This window comes from Petaurus breviceps, unplaced genomic scaffold (genome assembly GCF_028583685.1).
Source record: "Petaurus breviceps papuanus isolate PSGF00001 unplaced genomic scaffold, PetGlider_PUasm1.0 118, whole genome shotgun sequence".
NCBI lineage: Eukaryota > Metazoa > Chordata > Mammalia > Diprotodontia > Petauridae > Petaurus > Petaurus breviceps.
The window spans coordinates 22,730,996-22,753,440 of NW_027185616.1; the positions used below are offsets into that span (position 1 = coordinate 22,730,996).

Genomic DNA, 22,445 nt, shown 5'->3' on the forward strand with positions numbered 1-22,445 from the left:
GTGTGTGTGTGGAGGGGGGGGTGTAATGGTAATGGGAATTTGAAGATCTTCCCTGCCCTTTAATAAGCCTAAGGGAATTTGGAGACCTTCCCTGCTTTGAAAATATACTTTGCCTCCTATTAGGGCTGAATATAATCACATGAAGCCTGTGGTGGGAGGGGTTTGCTGAAGGGTGGAGCAGAGCCCACAGGAAGCTAGGAGTCAGAGTCTGCTAGATGGTTGGGAGGAGAGTCTGTTTCCCAGGGAAACAGGCTTGTGAGTAAATATTGATCAAATATTGGCTTGTGGGAAGAATAAAGGATGGTGTGGCTCCCTGATACATTGTGTTACATTAATTTTTATGCTGCTATGATGAATTAAGTTTCCTGGTGTTGGGATTTGGTTTTCTGGCATGTGAATAAATGTTTTACTTCCAACTCCTTTGTGAAGAGTCTGTTATATTTTGTGATTGAGCACCATGCATGTATATTTATAGTTATCGTGGGCACTGTAAATATTGCATTGGCACTATAGGGAGGGGGGAGGAAGGGTCATGGTCCAGATCTATGATAATATAAGCATAAGGAAATGCAGAGCAGCACAGGAGATAATGAGCTAACCTCAGAGCTAGGAAAATCTGGGTTTAAGTCTTTCTTCTAATACATCTTAGTTATGTGACCCCCGAGAAAATCACTTACCCTCTCAGTGTTTGAGTCAAATCTCTAAGATTCTAAACTATGAGGGGTTGTAGACTTAGGGAGGTAGAAAAAAATTTCTCCACCTTGTATGTTAACACCCTATGTTACTATAGCTTTATACTTTTCAAAGTGAGTCGCCAAGTGTAATGGTACTTGATTCTTGCCACCCTGCAATGTAAGTAGGTCAGTTATTTTTATCTTCAGTTTATAAAAGAGGAAACTGTGTCTAAGTGATTTGCACTAGTTCACATAGCTAGTGGCAAACTACTAAGGGATGACAGATCTGAGCTTAGAATCAAAGTTTTGTGAATCCTAGGGTTTCCAATACACATATATCAGTTTAGCATTCAGTTCTGAATCTGTCTATAATCCTAAATCCTTTAATCTCTAATTACACAGTGGGCATAAAAATAAAAATCAAAACCAAATTAGTAGAAGAAAAATAAGAAGCTATGCTGTGCAGTTAAAGCAGCTTCAATCCGTCCAATTTAAACAAGTTATTGATTCAAAAAAGGTAAATGGAAAAAAGAACAATCGTTGACACAAATGGTCACTGTTTTATAAGGGAACTTAACCAATGTAATTAATTACCACCAAGAAGAGACCAAAAGTGCCTAGAAATCACCTTAGCCAGAAAACATGTGATATTTTTGCAAATAGAAAGATGTGTCTGTCTAAGGAAACCCTGGTTTTGAAAACAGATTTCTGAAATTTTATAAGATGGCAGATTATAAAGCAGTGAGAATTAGTCATGATAAACATGAATAGAGAAACATGAGAAGACTTATTTGAATTGATACAAAGTGAATGAAGCAGAACCAGGAAAACCTTGTATGTAATGACAACAACATATATGTTAAGTGCAATTGACAATAAAACAATCAAAACCAAGTGCTGTGAAATTAGGATCAATCAGTCCCGAAGAAGACATATGAGAGTTTTACATTTGCTTCTTTGTAGTAGTAAGAGACTATGGGTATGGAACATTACATATACCAGATGTTTTTAATGTACTGTTTAGTTTTGATGAATTTTCTTTATCTTTTTTAAAACTTTATTTAAAAGGGACAGAGTTTTGTTATAAGGGATGGCTGGATTTTTAATCCAAGGTTGGTTTCTCCAGTGGTGGGGAACCTGAGGGCTTGAGGCCACATGTGGTTTTCTAGGTCCTCAAGTGCAGCCCCTTCATTGAATCCAAACTTCACAGAACAAATGACCTTAATGAAAGGATTTGTTTTATAAAACTTGGACTCAGTCAAAAGGCTGCACCCAAGGACCTTAAAGGTCACATGTAGCCTTGAGGTCTCAGGTTTTCCCACCTCTGCTAGACCTAGAGAGAAGTGCCAAGTTCAAATGGCTCAGACACTTACTAGCTGTGTGACTCTGAGCAAATCATCTAACAACCTGTTTGCCTCAGTTTCCTCATGTGGAAAATGAGGATAATAATAGGACTTAAATTACAGAGTCATTGTGAGGAACAGATAAAATAATATTTATGGATCACTTTGTAAATGTTAAAGATCTCTGTAAATGCTAACTATTACTATAGATATTCATTTGTTGATAGCATATGCATGGTATGCTGAGACATGCCTGTAAACTTTGCTACTGAAGGAGCTCTAAGCTGCCGCTGGCTTAGATGATAGGGGCACAAAGTCCGGTTCCAATATGGCAAGTTCTGGAAGGACATCAGGCTGCCTGAGAAGGAGAAAAATCATCCTGGATCACAGGGAGAGGAGGTCAAAGTTTCTATGCCAATCAGCAATGGGATCATGACAATAGTGACTGCCACACTATAGCCTGAGTAAAATAAATTGGGGGGAGGTGGGGTAGGGTTTGGAAGCAACCACAGAGATAAGATACTCTAACATCTGCCTTGTATAGATGAGGAAAGTATACAAGTAATAAATAGCCAAGCCAAGCCTAGATTTGAATTTGATTCCTTTGACGTGGCATATTTTGCATAGTTTTCCACCCTCCTTTTTGTATTAGAAAGCTGATTTTGTGCTCTCACAACTGTAGTGGGTATCATATAGGAGATGGAGTACTTGGGCTTGGGGTCAGGAAGACCTGACTCTATTTCTAACTACCTCAGACACTAGTCATGTGACCATGGGCAAATCATTTAATCTCTCTGTTTCTCAAGACTTTTCATCTACAAAATGGGAGTAAGAACACATATAGTACCTACACCACAGAGTTCCTTAAGATCATATGAGAAAATGGATTTAAAGTACCTTGCAAACTGCAAAGTGTCATATAAATGTCAGTTGTTATTACAGAAATATGGAAAAAAATATATCTTTTAAGCTGAGAAAGTAGCCAGTTCCTGAACTGTTCATGTTCAATAACAAAAACAAAAAATAGATTTCAGTTTCATAGCCAAGATAAATTCCTAAGGTTGAAAAGTATATTAGTTGTTTAGTGAATAGTATGGTACAGTGGAGAGCTGGCTGCCAACTAAGGGTGAAGGAAAAAAAAAACCTTAGTAGCACATTTTAATGTATTACCCTATCTCTAAATGGAAAGAAAGGAAAATGATACCATATTTGCACTATATTCATTTTAGAGAAAATGCCAATAACATAGAGTATAATAATATATATTCTTTTTTTTTTTGCCTTTTTGGAGGGCAATTGGGGTTAAGTAACTTGCCCAAGGTTACACGGCGTGTGTGTGTGTGTGTGTGTGTGTGTGTGTGTTAAGTATCTGCTGCCGGAACCAAACTCAGGTCTTCCTGACTCCGGGCCAGCGCTTTACTCACTGTGCCACCTAGCCGCCCTGAGTATAATAATATAGAGTATCATTATTAGACCCTATAAATAAAAAAAACATAAAATGTGTAATTTTGCAAAAATAATAAAATTTCTTGCCAGTGATGACAATGAATTTTATGAAGTGCCTGGTGCCAAATAGGGCAATATTGCAGATGAAAGAGAACTCACAGATGATAGGTAATGCCTTAAAAGTATAGCTAACTATATTCCTAATATATTCATATAAGAATTCCATTATATGTAAGTTAATATATGTGTTTAAGTAATATTTTCCTAAGAAGTTCAAGAAACCAACAAAATAGAAAAAACTAGAAAACAAGAAACAATTAGAGTAGCAAATAGAAAATGAAGGAACAAAGTCCTGAGATAGAATGACAATTGCAATTCCTTTACTTGCCTATGGAATTTCAAGGAAGCAAAGAGGCAGAAGCGTCCCATGGACTTGAGACCCAAAGACATCTTGATTCAAGCACAGATTTATCCAATTACTATGCAATCTCAAGCAAACCATTAAACCACTGTTTCCTGATCTGTAAAATGGTGGATATTACACTAGGGGGTATTGTGAGAAAAGCATTTCCTCAAAAAGATTAAAGTGTTACATAAATGTGTTTATTGTTGTATTTTTGTTTTCATTAAGACCCCCGTGTTGAGAATCAGAAGCCAGTGTCAGTCTCAGCTCTGGCTGTGTGACTTCAGTTAAGGCGGTTAATAAGAATAGCAAGCATTTATGCAGCTCTGTGAAGTTTACCAAGTATTTTCCATACAGAATCAGATCTGAGCTCTACAACAGCCCTGGGAGGTCAAAACTTTTGCTCCCCCTGCACAGATGAGGAAATGGGGATTCAGAGAGTTTAAGTGACTAGCCCAGGATCACATAGACAGGGTTAGTAGTGGGATTGAAAGGTACCTCCTGACTCCAAGGCTAGTGCACATCGATAACATTATTTCAATAGAACTAACAATCAATCCACTGTAATGGTGCTTTGCTTACTATGCGTTCAAGAATTACTGAATAATAGTAACTAACATCTATATAGCTCATTCAAGTTTATAAAACACTGTGTATGTGCATTCCCTTGCCTGTGAAAGAGGTTCTATTATTATACCCATTTGAAGAGTGGAATGGAACCTGAGGCTGACAGCAGGTAAGTGACTTGTCCAGGGTCATAAAACCAGGCAATGACTAAGGTAAGATTAGAATTTCAAGTTATTTTAACTCTATGTCTAATGATCTACTTACTGATTCTGCTTGGGTATATTTCCATTCTTTTAGTCCATTTGGAGAGATTTTGGACTTCAGAGATATTAACTACTGAAGGTCTTTCCAGAGATTGGTTTTAACACTAACCCCTTGAACAATACCATTAGGAAAAAAAAAACAAAGCATTGCTATATTTCCCTATGTGGGGCAAAGCACTTAGCTGGGTGGTAAATTTGCCATCAGTTTAATTTAAGTAGCTTCATAAAATATGAATGATGCAAAATGGAAAAGCTTTTTTTGTGTGGCAAACTGCCCTATTTCATATGAAAAAGCTTGCTTCCAAGTTGCAAATTCCCTGTGTTCTCTGCTAGAACCTTCTGGACAGCATAAGTAGGTTGGAGAATATTCGCATGATAAAGAAATGAGTTCCTCCCTACTAAATCATAATTTTAATGTCTTCTTTACAAATGCTAAAAGCCAAAAGGGAAAAAGTAATATTGAGGTAGAGGGGGAAAAATGATTTTTGGTCATTATCTCTCTTAGATATGTCATGACTAAACTGTTTTGAGGGAACACCAATCATAGTTTCCTGGGATAGGAGCAAATTTATCACCTAATATAAGCATAATCTAAACCCACATCAACTTAGGCAAGGCCAGAATGCTTTATTAATTTTACACCAATGAGCAAAAATGGATCATTTAGTCTCTAAGATGAATTTTGCCTTTCCTTTCCTTTCTCATCCATGATGTACCTTTCTTCCTTTGTCCATTTTGCTTTTTATTAATATATTTAGAAGGCAGAAAGGTAAAGGGAAAAAATGCCACTCCTTAAACTGAAGGTGTAAATTTCCAATTTTTAGTTATACCATTTAGTTTTCTGAACTATTTCAATAACTGTTAGAATCACAGAACTTTGTAGTTGTCAAGAACTTTATTATGGTCCAGTACAACCCTGTCATTTTATAGGTGAGGAAAATGAGGCCCAGAGAAGTTAACTGACTTACCCAATGTCACATAGCAAATTAGTGGTAGATCAAAGACCAGAAACCTAGTAACAGTACCCCTAGTCAATTTTCCTTTCAGTACTCACCTTTACCTACCCATACGTTTCAAGGATTCATGATTTCATCAATATGGCTGTATCTTCCACCAATGCAGATTCCCAAGTTTATTTATTTTATTTATATATTTATATAAATACATAAATTTATATATAAATATAATATATAAATTAATATATAAATAATATAATTTTTATATAAATTTATATATTCATTTATGCTTATATTTATTCCCTAGTTTATTATGCCTTAACATACAGAAAGACCTGAATTCAAATTGAGTCTCAGACCCTTCTTAGCTGTGCAACCCTGGATAAGTCATTTACCCTCTAGTTCCCTTAATTTAGTGGAGAAGGAAATGGCAAACCATTCCAGTATCTTTGCCAAGAAAACCCCATGGAAAGTATTGATGTGCTATTGTCCAAAAGTCATGAAAAGTATAACAGAACTGAATGACTGAACAACAACACAATAAGATAATTCTGAAGAATTGACATGAATGAAATTCAAAATGAAAACAAAAACCTGTCTTGGTAAGCAGCCTTCTCTAAACTTAGCAAGGCTGGTGTTCAGACAACCCAGGCCTATGGTCCTCTCTACATCACCTTCAAGCTTCTTAAGATCATTCTTTCCATTCACTGGGTCAGCTTTCTCCCTAACTGCTCTCATCTTCTCGATCACTTAATATATGTAAGTATTACCCAAGAGTAGTTACTTGACCCTTAAGATCTTCTGCTTTAATCTTTGATAGCTTCAGCTCTCATGTCTATGAGGATGACTCCTAAATCTCTAGTTCAGGCTTCCTCTCTTTTGATTTCTAATTTTCATTTCTAGTTTCCCATATAAAATCTCTCCCTGACTATTCCATCAGCAACTTAAACTCAACATGTCCCAAACTGAGTCCATTTTCTGTCCTGGAAACCTCATCTTCCTTCAGGTTTTTATCATTTTTGTCTGTGCAGTTATCATGGATGCATTCTTCTTTTTGTAAGCTTTGGATAGTTTTGGATTCTCTCCATCTTACATATGAGTGACAGATCATGGAGTCAGAAGTGAAAGGGATCTTAGAATTGATCGAATCTTAACTGCCTCATTTGACAAATGAGAAACTGTCAAAAAAAGTATAAATGTCTTGCTCGTGGTTACACAGGTAATAAGTAGGAAAACAGTTATCAAGTATGTTAATATTTTTAAAGTGCTTAGGACAGTGCTTGGCACATACTAGGAGTTTAATAAATGCTAGTTTTTCCTCCCTCCCTCCCTCCCTCCACAACAAATATTTGAGCCAGGCGCTCTGACTCTAAATCCAGTACCCTCTAACGCTTTTTGCATTTCTCCTCTCTTCTAATAACCCTCACTCTCTTCACCACTTTCTTGAAGCAGTATTAGCCTCCATTTTCTGCTTCATCCAATTCAACCATAGTGTTTTCAGAATAATTTTTCTTTTACATGTATCTGGTTATGTCAAAACCTTTGCTCAAAAATCTTTAGTAGTTTCTTATTTCTTACCAAGCAAAGTCTAAACTCTGGAAGCCCTTCATAGTTTAGTATCACCCTGCCATTCCAGCCTTATTTTACTCCCCTCCATGCAATCCATTCTCTAGTCCGACTATTCTGTGCTCTGTGAACGCAATGGGCTGTGAGCACACAAAGCCTATATACAGGCCATTCTCAATGTAAGGAATACCCCTTTCATTTACTGAATGGCTATCCATGTAGAGCCTAATTCAAAATTGGTAATGACCATCCTTCTGAAGATTCACATAACACTTACAAGTAATAATTTTGTTGATGTCTTTTGATTTTTTATCACCTATATATCCCCATTTAACTTTGTGTTACCCCTTCCCACTGGAGAGACAAATCTTAGAAACAGAGCGGGAAAAATCAATTAATCAAAACTAGCCAACACACTGAAAAAGAATGAAATCATACAGAGTGATACACACCCACAATCCCTGAACTCAGCCAAGTAATACAGAAGAGGTGTCTTCTCACAAGCTTTGTCATTAAAATTTCACAACATTCAGTTTTGATTCATATAGCACTTTGTGTGGAACTCTCTAATATATTTCACTCTCTAAGGTTTTGATGGAAAACCAACCATAGCTTCCTGAGGTAGAAACAAATTTGTCACCTAATATAAGCATCATCTAAGCCCCACACCAACTTAGGCAAAGCCAGAATGCTTTATTAATTTTTCACCAATGAGAACAAAATGGATCATTTAGTCTCTAAGATGAGTTTTGTCTTTCCTTTCTCATCCCTGATGTACTTTTCTTCCTTTGTCCATTTTGCTGTTTATTAATATATTTAGAAGGCAGAAAGGTAAAGGGACAAAATGTCCCTCCTTACATTGCAGGTGTAAATTTCTGATTTTTAGTTATGTCATTTAGTTTTCTGTACTTGAGGACAGTTTTCTGAACTATTTAAATAACTGTTAGAATCATAGAACTTCTTTAGTTTATGGAATACGGGATATAACAGTTAGCAGTACCTACTACACCCATGTCCCTTATTAAAGTCTTTGTAATATTTGTTTATATCGTATGATACAGAATTTAAAGAGAAATAATGAAATAGGGAGACAGAGCAAGACAAAAAGAAAGAACAAGACAGAGACAAAGAGAAACAGAGAGAAAAGGGAAAAAACCATAAAATTTAAGGAATAACAGAAAAGTAACATGAAGATGATAATTTTAATAAATTACTTTATTAGGGTAGTGCTCAGCCTCATCCAACAAAAATTTTTAAGACCTTGGTACACGCAAGATACTGTGCTCATCATAAAACAGTATAATTTTGTCTTTCAAGGGCCTGAAGGAGGGAAATACGATTTTTTAACATGCGTGGGGGAGAATATCAGCCCTGCACTATCTCTACTAATGTTCTCCCATCAGTGTGGACTGAAAATAAAGACTTCAATGTCGACAACAGATAAGAATGCAATACATTTCTCCCACCATCTCCATCCTAAATAATGGATAAGGTATTCATGGGAAAAGTACGTCAGAGACCGTGCCTTTCCTGGGGTATGTCTTCAAGTGACACCCACCCTGAGAACTACTTCGAGCCTGTTTCTGAGTCCAGGGTGTTAGACATGGGGGTGAGTGAATATACAGATTCCTCCTGCCCCTTTATTAATTGACTTAAGGATTTGCAGAGTGTTTTGTGCAAAGCTCTACTAGCCAGCTGGCCCAATGTATGCAGTGAGGTAATGGGAAGAATAAAATGCCTATCCTGTGTCTATGCCTGACAACTGGCAGGGTGCCTATTGTGTTATATTTGAAATCAGTTTGATTGTGTGTTACTATCCTCATTGGGGAGATGGGGAAAGCAGAGAATATGTAAAAGCTTCCCTACAGCAGAAACAGAAAATTTTATATGTTATGAATTGGTATCTAATTTACATATCCTGTCAATTATTTGGGGCTTTAGATAGCAGACCAATGCTTATCCTCTATAATTCAAAGCTTAGTATGTTAATAGGGGCATATGTAGTCTCAAATTCCAGTGAAAATGGAAATTTGAGAGAGTGAGGGGTGAAGGAGAGCTGTCAAAGAGACTGAAGACTTGAAGACCCAGAGAATGCTATTGGGCAAAATTCTTGGATTTTGTTATTCCTCAACTAAAAGCAAATCACCTGCCTCATTAAATGGAAATTATTAAATATCTGTTTACACAAGACATTGACTTAAGTAGACAAAATAAAATGAACAAGCTTAATTCTGAAAATGTGTATACATATCTACAAAAAGACATTCTCTTCTACACATATATAACTGCACAGCACAGTGAGAAGTAATGCTGCGCTAAGAAAAAAAAAAAACCATTCAGCTGCAAGGTAATTTACACCAGAACAAGCTTTTTGTGTTGGAAAGTTGTGCTATGTGCTGTGAGGTGTGGAAGGAGGATAAAGTGGGGTGGTGTAATCATCAGTGCTCTCTAGTCTGGGAAAGGCTTTATGAGGGATCTGGGATTTCAGGGGCTCCTACAATGGAAGGTTTCAGTGAAGAGGAGAGGTTGGGGGCCTGAGTTGAAGTCAGACAACTAAAGGAAGGGGCAAGCTACATTACAGTGCACTCCCACTATTTTCCCAACAGGAAGGCAGAGGTCAGAAAATCAAATAAACCTTTAAAAAGGGACATATCCCCCAGACATTGCACCTAGCGTTAAATTGTGGGAGTGCTCTCCTTTTGTGTAAGCCTTGCTATTTTACCTTGAGACAGGATTTCTGAGCTGAATTAGGCTCTTCATCTCCACAGAGAGATGGATGCAGCATCAGGCTTCCCTCTGTCCTTCTCCCTCTTCCCCCAGGAACTGATTTAAACTACAAGAAGTATGTCACATTAGTTAGTACTAGAAATATTAGATTCAGGGGCAGCCAGGTAGCACAGAGAGTAAGAACACTGGCTCCAGTGTCGGGATGACCTGGGATCGAATCCAGCCTCAGATACTTAGCACCACACCCAGAAATAACTGGCTGTGTAACCTTGAGCAAGTTACTTAACCCCGATGGCTTTAAAAAAAAAAAAAGAAATATTAGATTCTCTCATGAGTTCTCCAGCATATGAGGAAACCACCCTCTCCTTGGACTCCTGGGTAGCTTACGAAATATATTAATATTGAGAACAGAACTATAACCACAGTGGGACATTTGAGGGCTCCAGCTGCAAACTCTCCCCCCTATCTACCTTCTACCCTCACCCCTACATATGGAAGCATGTTAATGAATGGTTAACAACTCCCTGGCCCCATATACAGGGTTAAGTGACTTGCCCAGGGTCACACAGCTAGCAAGCATTGGAGGTCACATTTGAACTCAGGTTCTCTTGATTCCAAGGATGTCATTATAGCCATTGTGCTGCCAAGCTACAGTAAGATACATTTTTATTTTTTGCTTTTTGGAGGGCAATTTGGGTTAAGTGACTTGCCCAAAGGCACATGGCTAGTATGTGTTAAGTGTCTGAGGCTGGATTTGAACTGAGGTCCTCCTGACTTCAGAGCCCGTGCTCTGTTCACTGCGCCACCTAGCCACCCCTGTAAGATACATTTTTAAGTTTAATTTGCATTGTTAACATTTTATTCATCACTTTTTAAAAGTCTAGAAAACAATAAAACAGGCCTTAATAGCATTTGCTGATTTCTGATGTGTAAATATTCATCATAAAAATTAGCAATCAGCCCAAGAAGGTTCCAGCTGGCCACAGGACACTCCTACATATATCTTGTTTGTACATCGTGGTTTACATGTTCTCTCTCCTGTTAGACTGTGACGTCCTTGAGAGTAAGGATTATTTTTTGCCTTTCATTGTACCCCAGCTGGTTAGCACCATGGCTCGCAAATAATTGGGAATTAATTGTTATTAGACTTTTTCCACATATTATTATGTAAAAGGCACAGGAAACAGAAAGTATTAGTCTGAAAATTTTAAAGTGTTTGCTGTCTTTTCCAATGCCTCTGAAATAAACGTGGACCCTGTTCATCCTGTTTGCCATTTGCCTTTTTTTTTTTTCATATTTTGAATTATCAGAGGGAAAAGAAAAGGGGAAAAGTGACCCGGTTCCTTTCTTGTTCCCAAGTCTCCTGTCATTAGTTGGTTGAGCTATAAATCACCATCAACTCTGCGAACACCAACAGAAATCTTCACGAGCAGTGACCCACTGCTGTTCAACAAAATAGCCAGCAGAATTAAGTGATGGAAAGAGGGAAAAGGAGAGAGAGGAGGAGTCTATTCCCATATATTTTTAAGTGACTCGTTAAAAATACAAAATTCCTGACTGAGCCTATCATTCTGTGGGGCATTAGACTGTGATAGTTGGAAGGTTCCTCATAAATCATCCAGACCTATACCTTCATTTTATAAGTGAGATAATTAAAACTTGGCAAAGGGAAGTGACTTACCTAATGTCACAACTAGTGGCAGAGCCAGGCCTAGAATCTAGTTCTTTCGTATCAGTCCAGTACCCTTTATACTGTTTCATGCTGTTGCTTAGTGCTTTAATGGACCAATAGCCAAACTTTACTTACCACTGCTCTCTTGCTTCCTTATCTCCAATAGACACTTGGGTTAATTTTGAAAAAGAGAACTTTAATTGGTCCATAATTCCAGGAACCCTGATTTTGTAAAGATTATGTATACACATATACACACACATATTTTCCAAGACAAAGTAGATCAATTCAATAAAAATGTATTCATTAAATTTCTAGGGTGCCTGGAATTTTTATCAGTCTTTTTTTTTTTCTTAAATGCTTTTGTACACTTTTCCTAATAAAATGCAAAGAGGACACCTTGAACAGTTAACTAAAGGTTAAATAACAGCCTCTTTCTCTTAAAGCTACCATAACCAAAGTTTTGGTGAGAAGGTGACATAGGAGAGGAGAATGAGGGAAGTCCCTGGTAAAGATTTAATCGATTCTGAATTTCTTTGCCATCAAATGTACATTAAATCTCACCTTTTACAGAGAGTCTCTACTGGCTCTATTATGAGGAGGAAGGAGAATTGAAGGACAGGAGTCTCCATCCAGATTACTGTGACGTAGAGTACTTTCCCCTTAAACTCAAGATTATAGAAAGGCAGCTTTGCCTCAGATCAGAAATTCAACCCCAGGTCAAACACTAGCAGTGGGACCTTAGGCAAGTCAATGAAACCTCTCTGAGCCTCACTTTTCTTCTTGCTGCTTGTCCTTCCTTGTCAAGGAAGGTGAGGCCTTGGCTTGCATGTGAATTGGATTCAAGTGAGGCAGAGTTGCACAAAGTCCACAGCCTCACTCTCTCCTCCAGAGGCACTGATGTTCAGTGGCGGGACAAGAGTCAAGATGGTGCAGTGGGTGAGGCCTTAGTACCTAACTCACAAGATTGTTGTGAGCATCAGCTGGAATCCACTTCTACAGTACTTTTATTATTTAGATTAAGAAATTGTTTAGGGGTGGCTAAGTGGCTCAGTGAATAGAGCATCAGCCCTGGATTCAGGAGGACCTGAGTTCAAATCTGACCTCAGACACTTAACACAAAAAACTAGCCGCATGACCTTGGGCAAGTCACTTAACCCCAACTGCCCTCCAAAAGGCAAACAAAAATTTTAAAAACAGAAATTTTTAAAAGCAGTAAAAAATATTCTTTTATAAAGTATATTTGAGTAAGAAATATTTTTCTATCCCAATCTGATTTCAAAACAAATAAGGCTTTAGCCATAAAGTCGTGAAAGAATGCTGTGAGAGATCCCAGGGTATTTACAAAATGTATCTTTAAATGCACCATCGCAACAAAATAGACTTGTGTTTATCCTCTAGCTTTCATTTTTCTGGGACACCCATGGAGAACTGAGCCTAATCATTAAGACATACCAATCCACAGTTCCCAGACACACTCCACAGTTTGACTTCTCCAGTCTAGCTTACAGGAGGTTGCCCCAATCATTCTGGTTGCAAGGAAGCCCCAGGGGCTCAAAATTTAGTAAACCAATTAGCTGCACCTTTGAGATAAGAAGGCTTTCCTTTAAAATACAAATACCCCCTGTACAGGCCATTCATTCACATTTTAGTAAGAAATAATTTGATCAGAAAGTCAGATTGCTTTCCGCCAGGTGAAATTTGCAGCATTAAGGGAATAAACATATTATATGTGGAGTAACTAATTTATAACCCTCTTATCTGCCAAACTACAACCCTTTCTATCTTTAAATAATAGTTCCAGACTAATTTTATACTGCTAACTTTTCTCAAATCATCTTTCATTTTCTAAACCACAGAATAATTCCCGACTCCGCTGCTCTCCTTTCAAGTAATTTCAAGTGTTGTTTTTATATGCAACGTTTAAAGGAAAAAGCCAGACAACTAGTGGCAAAGGGTCTCTTCCTAGTTTTAGACTATGTTCATATCCTGAAACAGAATACTCATTTGTCTTACATGCATCCCAGAGTAGGGATTCCAGGGAGAGGCGGATAATAAACTCAAATCAAGTATCCACAAATAAAATAATAAAGGTAAAGTAGAATTCATCATCCTTTCAATCATGCTATGGACCTAACTCCCCTAATGAAGACTATCAGTCCCTAATGTTTATATGTTCAATAAACAAACTTTAGGTTGGGAAGAAAAGTTCAACCTGACCAGAAGCTGCAAAAAGTTGTTTGATAGTCTATCTTCTATCCAAGATGTGAAGAACCTACAGCCTCCAGGCCACATGTGGTGCTCTAGGTCCATAAGTGTGGCCTTTTGACTGAATCCAGACTTCACTGAACAAAACTCCTTAATAAAAGGATTTGTTCTGCAAAACTTGGACTCAGTCAAAAGGCTGAACCCAAGAATCCAGGGCCTTGAGGCTGCAGGTTCCCCACCCTGAGCTATCCTACTTACAATGTCCCAGCCAAATCATGGTTGAGACTCATCTGAGTGCATTCATGTCAAATATATGTTGGTTTGTTTTGTTTCTTTTATTGTAAAAACCTTGAGGGGGGAGTTTGTGTTGATTTGCTTTAACAGATAATCTCAAGAAAATAGTTCTTCTCTGCGGGCCTTGAACATTTAATAAATACTTTTTGACTGACTGGATAATCTCTCAAAAGAATACTTGCAGATTCTTAAAAATTCTTTAAATATTCCCTAAATTCATTTAATAGGCCAATCAATTAATTCAATAAATATTTATTAATTACCTATTGTCTATGTAGCACCGAGGCAAGCATTAGGGAAATCCTGACCAGTTCCTGATTAGTCCAAATAATGAATTCCACAAAGTGATCATATTATTGGACTCTGAACTATATATTTCCATTTGCTTGGAACCAATTAACATATTTAAGTAACCATAAATTCAAATAGTGTCAGAACTCTTTCAGGAGAATCATTATTGAAACTAATTATGACCCAGCAGTACATTTTTGAAAAGGAAATTTTCCCTGCCCTCATGGAACTTCCATTCAACCAGAGGGATAATAAAGGAACATGGATAAATGTGATAAATAACACTGGATAAAAAAGTTGATGAACAAAGTGCTATATGAAGTGTGATGAGAGAGGGTGTTCCCAATAATAGAGATTAGGGAATGCTTTCTGAAAGAGGTAACTTTGGGCATTTGCTTTGGGCTTTAAAGTGTGACTAGATGTTAAAAAGGCCAAGAGAGGAAGGAGGCATTAAAGGATTTGAAAACAATATGAGCACAGAAATGAAAAGTTAAGTATGTATTCCAGGTTTACAGAGAAATCTATTTTGACTGGAGCACAGTGTATTTGGAAAGGAGTAAGAGATAAGGATTGAGAGGAAGAATGTGTCTGACTGTGGAATTCAAATTTTAATTGAAGGAGTCTGAACTTGGTTCAATGGGCAATAGGGAATTGAAGATTTTTGAGCAGAGGAGAGACATCACTAGATCTTCGCATAAGATAAATAATACTAGTAATAGTGGTTTGAAGGACAGCTGGAAGGAAAAGAGAATGGAAATGCAAAGATCAGTTTGGTAGTAGTTGTAATAATATAATGACAGTGAAAATAGAGAAGTGAGTATGGAAAAAAAGGATGTTATAGAAGAAGAACTGACAGTATTTGGTAATTGACTGGAGATGAGAGAGGAGGGATGATGAGTCATAAGTATGAATGACAAGGTTATGAACATGGAGATAGGGCAAATGGTGAAGGCAGAAGGAAAAAATGAGATTTAGGGGAGAATCACAGTAAGCTCTGTTTTGGTCATGTTGAGTTTGAGCTGGTAAAGGGACATTCGGGTGGAAATATCTTGTAACCAATGATGGGAGACATAAAATTCAAAAGAGATGATTTACATTGGCCAGTAAAAGGTAGCAGTTTAAACTGTATGAGTGACTGAGAGTTCCAAAGTAGAGACCACAGCAAGAGAAAAAAGATCATGAAAGTACTTTAAGAGACAAGCAGAGGATGAAGGACAGATGAGATAAATAAATAAAGTCAACAAGCATAAAATTAAGCATTTCCCATTTTCTAGACACTGTGCTAAATGCTAGATAAGTAATTAGAGGCAGAACCAAGGCAATGATGTCTCTGCATCTAGGAAAGATTATTTGGCAAGAGAGGAATTGCTGATAGTGTCAAAAGTTAAAGAGGGGCCAAAAAGAATGAAAATTGAAAAATGGTTATCTATAGTCATATAAAAAAATGCTCTCAGTCACTATTGAGTAGAGAAATGCAAATTAAAACAACTTTGAGGTACCACCGCACACCTATAAGATTGGCTAATATGACAGAAAAGTAAAACTGTAAATATTAGAGAAGATATAGGGAAACTAAAACACTAATGCATTGCTGGTGGAGTTGTGAACTGATCCAACCATTCTGGAGAGCAATTTGGAACGATGCCCAAAGGGCTATCAAAATGTGCATACCCTTTGACCCAGCAATGATACTTCTAGGTCTGCTTCCCAAAGAGATTATAAAAAAGGGACCCACACATACAAAAACATTTATAGCAGGTCTTTCTGTGATGGTGAAGAATTGGAAATTGAGGGGATGCCTATTATTTGAGGAAAAGATTGAACAAACTGTAGTATATACATGTAATGGAATATTATTGTGGTATAAGAAATGGTGAGCAGGCAGATTTCAGAAAAATCTGGAAAGACTCACATGAACTGATACTGAGTAAAGTGAGCAGAACCAGGAGAACATTGTACACAGTAACAGCAACATTGTGCCCTGATCAACTATGATACACTTAGCTCTTCTCAGGAATACAATGATCCAAGACAACTCCAAAAGACTCATGATGGAAAATGCTATCCACATCCAGAAAAAGAACTTTGGAGTCTGAATGCAGATTGAAGTATACTATTTTCACTTTTATTTTTTTCTTTCTCGTGTTTTTCCCTTTTGTTCTGATTCTTCTTTCACAACATGACTGATGTGGAAATATGATTAATATGATTGTATATGTGTAATCTATATCAGATTGCTTGCTGCCTTGGAGGGGAGAGGAGGGAGAGAGAACAATTTGGAACTCAAAATCTTATAAAAGTGAATGTTAAAAGCTAAAAAAATAAAAGAGAAAATATTTAAAAAGAAAAATGGCTATTAGACTTAATTATCAGATAGGACTTCATTTGGTGGGATTTGGGAGGGCAGTTTCCACAGAATAGTAGGGGCAGGAACCCATTTACAAGGGGTTAAAGAGTCAGTCTGTCAATAAACATTTGTTATGCACCAATTATTTTCTAGGCACTGTGCTAAGTGCAGAGGGTACAAAGGAAAAAAAGGTGAAAGAAAATCTTTGCCCTCAAGGAGCTCATGATCTAATGGGAAGTTTCAAAAATGAAAGGATTAAAACCTCTACAGCAAAGCTTCTCTGGTTCCCACTACAAGGTGGATTGCAAAGGACTGAGTAGGGAAACCAGGTTGTTTGCAATTAGGTAGGGCAAAAGAGAAGAGTGGGAGGGAGAAAAAGAGAGGAAACAAAAGGTTTGGAATACATCTTGTACACAGAGATATAGAAAGCTGTTCAGGATAGGGTACATGCTGAAGTTATATCATGAATCTATAATGAGTAGAGATTTCATCATTTATTTCCATCCTTGGAGAAAGAGCAGAAAAATCTGATGGTTAAAATTACATAGGGAAGAGAATTCGGAGGTGAGAGATTACAAAATATCAGTGGTATAAGGCAGTGGTATCAAACAGCTTAAAACTGTGGTCACTAAATCATATGTAAACATCCTTACTGGCTTCATATTGATTTAAAAAACCATAAATCAACATTATTTATCTTTCACTATATTTTAATTCATTTTAAAAATATTTGCCAATTACATTTTAATACAGATGGGCAGACCTTGGGAGTAATGCTGGCCTACAATGCTGCCCACAAATGTGTTTGACACTGTTAGTAGAAGGGATCTGAAAGTAGCAGCCATTGAAAGATTCAGAAGGGATGAAGGTTTGTTAGGGAGGACAGACATGGGGATAGAATGGGACAAGTGGATAAAATAAAGGAATATGGTGTGGGTCCACTTAAATCAAGATTGAGAGGGGAGAGGTAGAAGAAAAGGATGCTGTAGTCTGAGAGTGGAATCTGAAAGTTCCAGAATCTGGAGAGGCCAAGACTGAGAAATAGTGAAATCAGGGCTGCTAGGTGGCACAGAGAATAGAGAACCGGCCCTGGAGTCGGGAAGACCTGAGTTCAAATTCAGCCTCAGACACTTAACACTTACTAGCCTTGTGACCTTGGGCAAGTCACTTACCCCCAATTGCCCTGCCCCCCCTCCAAAAAGAAAAAAAAGCGAAATCAATTCTGTGACCATGGCTGTGGTGGGCAGATGTGAGACAAGGAAGGAGTTAGTTGGAGTGGAGGGTGTTGAAGAATTGAAAGATCATATGTTTAGAGTAGTCTTCAACATAATATCAATGTTCTTGATCACAATGATGAAAGACTGGGGTAGAGAGGAAGGCCATCAGTTATTCTCCTTTGGGATCCCTAAAAGTATTTCATTGTAGCATTTTAAAAATTTGTATTCATATGACATCATACTTTTATTTCCTTATTGGTAGTGGAATTTATGTCATTTTTCATGCTACTATTCTTCTCAACAATGTAATATTCTAAGGCAACTCCAAAAGGCTCATGATGGAAAATGCTATCCACATCCAGAGAAAGAATTACAGAGTCTGAATGCAGATGGAAGCTGACTATTTGCTCTCTCTCTCTTTTTTTTTGTTTTGTTTTGTTTCTTCTTTCTCTTGGTTCATTCCATTGGTTATAATTCTTCTTTGCAACATGACTAATGTGAAACTATTTGGAAGAGAATGCATATGTGAAGCCTACGTCAGATTGCATGCCATCTTGAGGAGTGGGGAGAGAAGGGAGGGGAAGGAAGTTTAAAACTCAAAAGCTTGTGGAACTTAATGTTGTAAACGAAAAAGAAATAATTTATTTAAAAAAAAGAATGGGTATTAGACTAAGAATTCGTAGACCTGTCCACTCTGTTGTGCAGTGAAGATACTGTGGCCACTAGGAAAACTTTTGTGTTCTCAGGGAAAACCCTCAGAGGTAGTCACTGGACTTCCTGTTCTGCTGGTAGCTTCATCTGGTGACCATAATTGATCTTATATTCTCTGGACAGCTAGTTAATTATTTAGTGACAACCTCCTTCTCTCTAGTTTTCAGAAAGCAAAGGAACAGATTAGCTTTGGGTGTGGCTTCAGCACTACCATCAGGTACAAGCTATCTCTCACACATTTCCTGTGCTCTTCTGCCTGGAGCCAAGCAAAGTCCATACACTGCGCCTAGCTCTGTCCACTAGGCTTAAGCAGAAGGAAACGCATCTATTAAGAATCTACCATGTGCCAAGCATTAGGCTAATTACTTTAAAAATTATCTCATTTGGTCCTAATAACAACTTCAGGAGGTGGGTGCTATTGTGACACCCATTTTGCAGTTGAGGAAACTGAGGCAAAAAGAAGTTAGTCTGGGTCAAGCAACTAATAAATGTCTGAGGTCACATTTGAACTCAAGTCTTCCTAATCATCCACTGCTCCACCTACCTGGGTAGAATAAATCTAATCTCTCTTGTAAAGGATTAAGTCTCTCATCCCTTTGCAGGTCCTACTTAACCTGGGCATTTCTCTGGGTATCCATGTACTAATATAATGGTCTTATTTGCAAGGGAGTGTGACCAGTGAATAATATTATCATATGATACAGTGAAAAGAGTGCTAGACTTGGGGTCAGCAAAGACCCAGGTTCAGATTCTGCCTCTGGCACTAACTATGTGAGTACATGCAAGTTACCAGCTCTTTCAGATTCATATGCAAAATGGGGGAAATACTTGTATAGAATCTACCTCACAAGGTTATTGTGAAGATCATATGAAACAATGTATGTAAAAGACTTTTTTTTTGCTTTTTTGGAGGGGCAATTGGGGTTAAGTGACTTGCCCAAGGTCACAGGGTTAGTTTTGTGTTAAGTATCTGAGGCCCCATTTGAACTCAGGTCCTCCTAACTCCAGACCAGTGCTCTATTCACTGCACTACCTAACTGTCCCCAAAACACTTTTTTTTTTTTACCTTGAAGTCCTACATAAATTCTCATATAAAGTCAATAATGACTTTTTACCCTCTCCACAAATACACACATATATCATCTATATTTTTATCAATCCATCCATCCATCCATCCATCCATCCATCCATCCATCCATCCATCCGTCCGTCCGTCCATCCATCCTTCTATCTTTGTTTGCCAGTGATCCTTGGTTATTTAAAAATACATTTCTAAAAAGTCCTATTGTAGTTTTATGCATAGCTTAAAGTATATATATATATATATATATATATATATATATATATATATACCCATACACACGCATATAAATGTGTGTACATACATGTTCAAATGCACACACACAAGATTCCTGTGAAAAACTTACTTCAGTTTTATTTAAGTGGTACTTGAAATAAATGAGACATTTGGGAAATTTCACCCCACTATTCAGCTTTCTCAGTTCTTATCATTTGAGATTTCTTGAAGTCTGATGTTTTCCCACCTTTCCCATTAGCAAATATATTTGTGGTTTTGAGATGATCATTTTATTGTCATAGAATTTATGTTTAGATGACTAACTGGTGTTTTTTTTTTTTAATGTGAAGATTAGGGGCAGCCAGGTAGCACAGCAAGTAAGAGCACCGGCTCCAGTGTTGGGATGACCTGGGGATCAAATCCGGGCTCAGATACTCAGCACCACACAGAAATAACTGGCCGTGTAACCTTGAGCAAGTTACTTAACCCCGATTGCTTTAAAAAAAAAATGTGAAGGTTAGAAACTTCTTAGTTTTTTATAGACTTTTATAGTAATGTGATATAATAACTGTTACAAATGAGTCAGAATATACATTCACACTATACACAATTACATTTGGGTACAAAATACACTAACTATAGTGTGTGCTATATTTGTGAGTACCAGCAGTAGTTTTGAAAAAAAGTCAAAGAATATTTTAAATTCTGGTCTAATTAGTGATTATATTGTTATCCTTTTTTCTGATTTATTTGTTTTTAGTTTTCAACATTCACTTCCACAAGATTTTGAGTTCTATATGGTTCTTCTAAGGACATATAAACACATATTCTAAAAATATGTTTATCTGCTATTGTTTCAATTGGAACATCCTATTAAATGCGACTTCTGGTATCATCCACAAATTATAATTGAGATTAGTAATAATGGTTGGAAAGACTGAAAGATTCTGACATGTTTTCTGAGTCATCAAAGATAAAACTATGTTGAATATAGTCTAAGTCTTTGAAAACTGGTAAACCATGTACAGATGTAACTACTTAATAAATTAGCTATTTAATAGCTAAGATCTCCCAGTTTGTTACTATGCCAGGTAATAGTGACTATACAGGAAGGAGACACCAAAGAATCATAGACTAAGATTTAGAAGGGACCTTTGAAGTTAACCAGTTCAACCCATATCTGAACAGAATCTCTTCTATAAGAGATTGGAGAAGAAATTATTCCTTATATTGAGCCCAAATCCAATCTCTGTAGGTTCAATCCATTGTTCAACATTTTCCCCTCTACAATAAAGCAAAACAAGTCCATTTTTTTCCATGTAACAATCCTTCAAAGATCTGAAAATAGCTATCAAATTATTATTTGCCAGGCTAAATATACATAGTTCTTGCATTGAGCATGACCTTCAGTCCCTTGACCATTGTTGTCTTCAGTCATTTTTAGAGTGCAAAAAACCTTTTGAAAATGTGGTACCTGGCTACAATCCTGGCTATGATTCCCCACTTAATGAAGCCTAAAATCACATTAAGCTTTTTTGTTTGTTTGTTTGCATAATAGGACCTTGTTGACTCACATGGAGCTTGTAATTTTAAAAAATCCATAGAACTTTCCATATACACTGTTCTCTAGCCATGACTTCTTTTATGCAAATGAAATAAAAATTTAAAATGCCTGAGTAGAACTTTACATTTATTTGCTTTATAATTTTATTAAAAACAACCCATCACTCTATCCTGCCAAATTTTTTTTTTGCATCCTGGGTGTATCATTTGATATTTTAGCTATACCATCCAGGTTTGTTTCAACTGAAACTTGATAAATCTATACCTTTGTTCCATGTCATTGGTAAAACAACAAAGAGCTAAATATAGATCCCTGGGACCCTATACTAGAGACATTCTCCATCTTGCCCCATGCTCATTACAGACTACTATTTTGGTCCCATAATTCAACCAGTTCTGAATTCATTTAACTGTACTATTGCCTAAGGCACATCACTTTATCTTTTTTTTTTTTTTTTAAAGCAATGGGGGTTATGCAACTTGCTCAAGGTTACACAGCCAATTATTTCTGGGTGTGGTGCTAAGTATCTGAGCCAGGGATTAGATACCCAGGTCATCCTGACACTAGAGCCAGTGATATTACTCACTGAGCCACCTGGCTGCCCCCAAGCAATTGGGGTTAAGTAACTTGCTCAAGGTTATACGGCCAGGTGTTTCTGGGTGGGTGCTAAGTGTCTGAGCCCAGGATTCGATCTCCAGGTCATGCCAACACTGGAGCCAGTGCTCTTACTCGCTGTGCTACCTGGCCGCCCCCACATCACTTTATCTTGTCCACAAGGAGATGTGGTTAAATACTTTACTAAAATTGAGACATAATGTACCTAGAACATTAACATTAACTAGCAGAAAAATGAAATGAGGATAGTCTTCATGACATATTCTTTAAGTCATGCTGACTTT

At 37.3% G+C, this 22,445-nt stretch overlaps 1 protein-coding gene across 1 annotated transcript in view; it reads right to left on the bottom strand.

Moving 5' to 3' along the window:
• The window catches only part of TRPM3 (transient receptor potential cation channel subfamily M member 3), a 732,143-nt gene that overhangs the window by 547,220 nt on the left and 162,478 nt on the right, over nucleotides 1–22,445 (bottom strand).